Below are 6069 nucleotides of genomic sequence, written 5' to 3'. Positions count from 1 at the left end.
TTCCTTATGTACACAATAACATGCAGTGGGTCTATATTTGTAAATTTTATTATGATTAAGTTGGTGCCTCACCAGCTATGAACCTCACCGCAAGTCACTGGATAGCATTGACCTCAAAATAAATATTGTGGAGTTTTTTTGTTTGTCTTTTTTTCTGTATTGAGATCTTGTATGACGAGATCTTGCTACCCCCCCTAATTAAATGGTACCAATAGCAACCTGGCTATAATACGATTTTTTCTCTGAAACTCTGTAGAGTTGGTGATAAGTAGTAGTGAGTTTTTTCCATCACTCTGGAGGAATTTCAGCCCAATCATTTTTGCAGGACTGTTTTAACATGACCACATTGACCGGTTATTGAGCATCACCTGATTCATGCCATTTTAGATTAATTTAAAGTTCATCTGAAATGAACTTTCATTTCAGAGCTGCAGAACAGCTTCAAGCCTTTACACTTTCACCACCACGTATGAGAATCTTTTGTCTGGGATGCCTTTTTTTTTAGGGGGGGGGAGGTTCCAGCCTTGGATTTCTCACCATTTTTGTCCACACTCTTGGACAAAAATGGCTACAATATACAGATGTATATTGTATACATCGGAACGTAAATAGCCATAATTCCCTCTAAAAATGGTTAGCAATTTTTATTTTATTTTATTTTTTTAGATGACTAGGCAGATTAAGATGTTTACAACATGCTGTTCTGCTTGATGCGGCTAAAATTGAACACGGCTTTCTAAGAAAACATGGTTAATCACAGGTAAAATTTCTTTTACTTTTTCACCCAGAATAAGATTGGTTCAGCTAGCTTCTTACATAATAAATTCAATCCTAATTTAAAAATTTTAGAATCCAGGCTATGGCTCACTAGTTTGCTACATCTGAAACATTTGCAACAAAAAGGAAAAGCAGATTTTGCTTGCTTCATTTTCGCAAAGAGTAGGGCAAATTAAGTCTCCTGAGCCGGTAACTAAAGGAAAAAATACAGATTTAATTATGGACAAAGAGCATTAGGTTTGTTTTATGGTATTAATCTCCTGCACAGGCAACACAGATCTGTTACTCAAGCCGCAACTGTCATCATTATCACCTTCATAATGGTTGTGTTATTGTTCTCAATGCCTACAGCATATCACCTGTGCATTAACCATAAACACTGATGCAACCTCAGAGCCGAACCAGTGCTGGATTGAGTTTAGAGTAATAAAGAAGAGAGGCACGGTGCGGAATAGCAATTACTCAAGCAATCTGGCAGCTCTGATAAAACGAATGAAACCTTATGACTTGGCAAACCAGCTTCATGGTTAATGCAGGACTTCCTGGATGGCGGTGGAAGTTATTGGACAATTGTTTCCCCTGCGGGATAGTAAAGTGATTTGGTCATACTCTCCAGATGTCTGCCACATACAGGTAAGGGAAGAGATAGTGGCTGTCAGCTGCAAGATGGATGAGATGAGGAAATTAGAGGGAACGAGACAACGGGTCGGCCTATAACCAGGAAGCCAGTGGCAGCATCACATGAGCGCGCCAGGAATGTAAAGAGAAGAGATGTAGAGATTGGCATTTCTGTGCTTGGTATTAGAAGGCTAAGATCTTGTTGACACATTGAATTGCTTAATTTTGTTTAGCCGGGAGATGAAGAACAGCCTGAACCATGGACAGGAAGTAAGGATGACCATAGGAGGTCTGATGTTTGAATGGTGTTAGATATTGACACGCTGCAGTAATGACCCACCTTAGGGATTGCCGCTTCACACAGAGTAATGATGACGCATGTTTGCCTGCTCATCGAAACATAGTGACACGACTGACCAAAAAAAAAAACAAAACACTCTTACCTTCAGTCCAAAAGCCAGAGGTACCGGTTGGATCAGATCAGTGAAAATTAACCGAAGGTAGTGTGTTAACTCCACTAAAGTTGTTGGTGGCATTAATTATTGTTGGGGCTCGTGCATGTTTAACCCCCACCAGTGAAAAATGAGATGACAAAGGAGGTAATTTCTCCTTTTTCTCAAGATGGCGTGTAATTGTGTGAGCTACAGCGCTCTAGTAGAGAGGGGGGAGGACTGGTAGCAATGGCTCTGTGTGAGTCTTCTTCCTTCCCACTCCTTTTGACAAAGGCTTTAATTCACTGTAATTATACAGATGGATTGAAATATACAGCAAGACAGGGAATCACTCCAATTATGCAGAGTTGATTAAAACTTGGACCCCTTGCCAGGGTGCTGTTGGAGCAAAGGAGTCAAGATGCGTGGCAAAGAAACACCAAGCACAAAAGATGGGGTACATGTCTACCGAAGACAAAAACAAGGCAGTCAGCAGTTAGGTGGCTGAAAATAAGAGTTTTTCAAATATATATTATTTTTCAGACCAATAAGCCTCAACAAGCGTGGCACGTCTACCAGCTTGTTCTTTGCAAAAATAGCTTCAGTTCAGTCTCAACTGAAAGAAGACAAGCTGTGAACAGCAGTTTTCACATCTTGCTACAGATTACAGAAGTTGAATTTCAGTCTGACTGGGTCATTCCAGCACAAGAATATGCTTAAATATAAACTATAGAACTATAGATTGATTAAAATTTGATTTAGTGGAAATGTACCTTTCAAATTTTTTTCTATCTACAAAGAGTGATGCATCGTCGTACCTAGACGTGGTTTCTTGGTATTCTCCTTTTAATAAATTTGCCAAGCGCTAAACATTTCTTTCCTGCATTTTCTTAAGGGGATACTTGAGGAAAGAGAGTGAAAACATGGAAATGTGAATACTGTCTTGACACAGAATAATTCAGACAGGGCAATGACAACCATCATGTTTTCTAGCTGTAGAGGGCAACAGTTCTACTAATTGCACCATTTTCTTAATACTGTTCTGCCTAATCACAATCATTTCATGGTAGCTCTGGTTGCAACCCCAGATGTCTTGACTGTTCACTATCATGCATCTAGCTCATCATTGTATAACTCTTTTTCTCTTTTCTTCTGCATTTTTCCTGCCTCTCTGTACCGCCATACTAAAAGTTTGATGGTCTGGTGCATAAGCACAAGTGTCTCCACACTTGATGGAAAGGAAACCCGTGGTGTTGAAGTCTTGTTTGCCTCTTAATGAAGACGAATCAATGCTATTCATTTACTGACAGGCGCTCACAGCCAGTCACCTACATTGTGCTACAGCATTTATGAAGAGTCTGGGAGATGAATCCTCGGTATCTGGAGACGATGGTCTGTGAACAAGGAGAAGACATTTCTTGCAATCAGGGATGGCAAGAAACGTAGTCGAAGAGAATGAGAAGCAGATCACAAATGGGAGGGAAAGGAGTGAAAAGGGCAAGACATTAGTCACCCGCTTCTACAGGACCATAGGAAAAAAAGAACAATATCATTAATCTCCTGACATTTCAATATTGCATTAACCTTTCTTGTGGAATTCTGTGGGCTCATTAGTCTTTTTGAAGTGGAAAGAAAAATAATAATCGATGGAACAAGCTCCGGACACTGTCTAGAAACGCATTGCTGTCAAATAACATACGGCGTGGAGCCACTCGCACAATGTCGTCTGCCTCTCGCAATCAACATTATCTACTTTTAAATTACTTGGTTAAAATGCAGATGCGTCACATAGAAAAATGAATGGAGGTAAGAAAAGGAGTAAGCTCTGGAATAGGTCACAGTCATAAGAGAAAAATGACCAGGCTGTAAAACAACAGCTTAAGATGGCAACAGGAGCACATCAGCTATCTCATGTGGAGAGGGGGGAGGGAACTCCCAAGGCCACACAAAGCGTGATGAACCGATGTCTCAGCCTGTCAGCAGCAGAGAGAATGGAGTAGAAAGGAGTAAAAATGAAGGCTGAACCCAGAGGTGCCCCAACTCAAACGATGTCTTCCTCTCTTACCTGTTCCGCCCACGCTGCTCGCTCACCCGTGTCCTCACCCTCCATCTATCAATGCCTGAAGAACAGCCGTCATTCAAATCAGCAACATGCCCTCAAGTCATCTGACTGAAAAAACATTCCAATTTATTCCTATTATGCTTTCTCGCCAAAAATGAAGCACCGCCACACCTTTTCTGTCATTTACATCGAAGTGCCACGATCGGTGTTTTTTGTTCAATGTAAAGATGACAATGTTGCTTTTGATTGCTTTGGTTGCCTAAGTTTTGGCGGCTAGCTAGCTGAGTTTAAGCTGACTTAAACTCACTCACAGAAGTACTCTTCTGTGAGTCTCTTCAGAAATGGACACATTATTTTTTATTTTTTACAGTAGTGATAACTTGTGACGGAAACCTAGAAGTCTCCTAAAAGGAAATAAGCAAAACAAAAAACCTTGAAAGAAAAACATTTCTTGCATAAAAAGTTGAGAATTTATCTGGTGTCCCAAGGAGACATGAAGGAATGTTTTTCTTTTGCATTGTCTCGCAAAAGTATTGCATTCTCCTTATTACTTTTGCGCTCCCTCCAACAACTCATGAGTTCATGTAACATTAATATTCAAAAAGTCAGATATTGGGAAAAACAATATCTTTTAATACAATATAAGATTTTTGTGCATGTATGTCATTTATGAGATGTCTGCAGTTTTTATATCTTTTTCTATAGGATACAAACGCACCACAAACAGGCCACATCTCCTCTTAAATATAAACCTTAGAGAAGGTTTTGTAATGTTTCTTTCAACATTTTTCCTTTCAACAACTTTTTTTATTTCAACAACTTTTGTAAAGTTTTAAACTTTACAAAAGAAACAAAGAAATACTGCTTGTGGTATTTGGACAATTTTGACTTAAATCGCCACCTCACAGTTTAGGTTTCGTCTTTTCCGTGTTGCTAGTTTGAATTGTTAATAAAGGTCAGCTTTCATGTGAAATCCCTTCTCCACACAAACACACAGTTGTTAGATCTTTTTTCAACCACTTCGCACCAAAGAGTTAAGATTGTATAAAGGTGTACAGATGTGCATCTTTATGCGGCCGTATTTCAGTTCTGTTTTTCACAGGATTTGGTTATTTAAAGAGTTGTTGTTTTTGCAGAAACAGGGCTGTAGCCATTAGTCTACTGTTCATAGCAGTTTTTTAAGTGTTTAAATTGATCAATTCTGCTGCTTATGTGACTAATCCAGCTGATCGTGTGGTTTACAACACCTCACAATTATCAGAGGCACTCTGCAAGAAAGGCTGTGATTTATGGGCCTTAATAAACCTTAGATGTGATCATGTTACAGATGCAAAGCAGACATGGCTGGTAAAAGAAAAAGGCTGAATTGGAGGGATGGAATGAGGAAACTGTACTCCGCTGGGTTGATTGTACAACCCCACAGGCACTAAATAAGGGTGGTTAGAATGACTGGCTAAGTGACAAATGGATTTACAAATCATCCAAATTACTTCTTGGGTTAATAAAAAAAATTTGGCTGCCTTCCATGCGTCCTCATCAGGTTGCCCGATGCTTCTCCTTTTACACGAGCACTCAGTTTTCACAAGGCGAAACGAGCTTAAAGCGTTTGAAACTGATTAGAAACAACTTTTTGTGATGATGTGAAACCATGACGACGAGTAGCTGGCTGCTGATCCTGAGAGAGTTTTGACTGATTATCTGAAGAGGTGGCGTTTGACCTGCAGCTGTAGAGTAAATGGCGGTGGAGAGGTGCTGGTGTCTAAACACCGCGCACCTGCGAAGACTGCTTCCTTGCCGCCATTCCCGCAGAGGGTTGCAGCACTAAGATGAGTTGTCAGACAGCGCACAGCTGTTCACTTAATTACCTCCGAGTATGGGAAGGAGGTTAATGAAGCAGTTTGGCGATCAGAAACGAGAGACAGCCTGAATGTGCACAAAAGAAATTAGTTTTCAGCTGCTGGGATCGAGTTGAAAGCAACAGTAGTTTCAATCATTGATAGGAAAGAGAGAAAAAAAAAAGAAAAGTGAAACACTGCAGAAATAAAGAGGGAGGAAACTGAAAGAGGAGAAGAGGTTAATGTGGCTTACAAGTTAGTACATGATTTGCATGTTGCTGTGCAGAGTAATTGGGGCTTATCCTCAATTTGGGAAATTTGTAAATCTTTTGTTAGAGAATACATT

This window comes from Poecilia formosa, unplaced genomic scaffold, assembly GCF_000485575.1.
Source record: "Poecilia formosa unplaced genomic scaffold, Poecilia_formosa-5.1.2 Scaffold317, whole genome shotgun sequence".
Classification (NCBI taxonomy): Eukaryota; Metazoa; Chordata; class Actinopteri; order Cyprinodontiformes; family Poeciliidae; genus Poecilia; species Poecilia formosa.
This window is presented reverse-complemented; position numbering follows the sequence as displayed.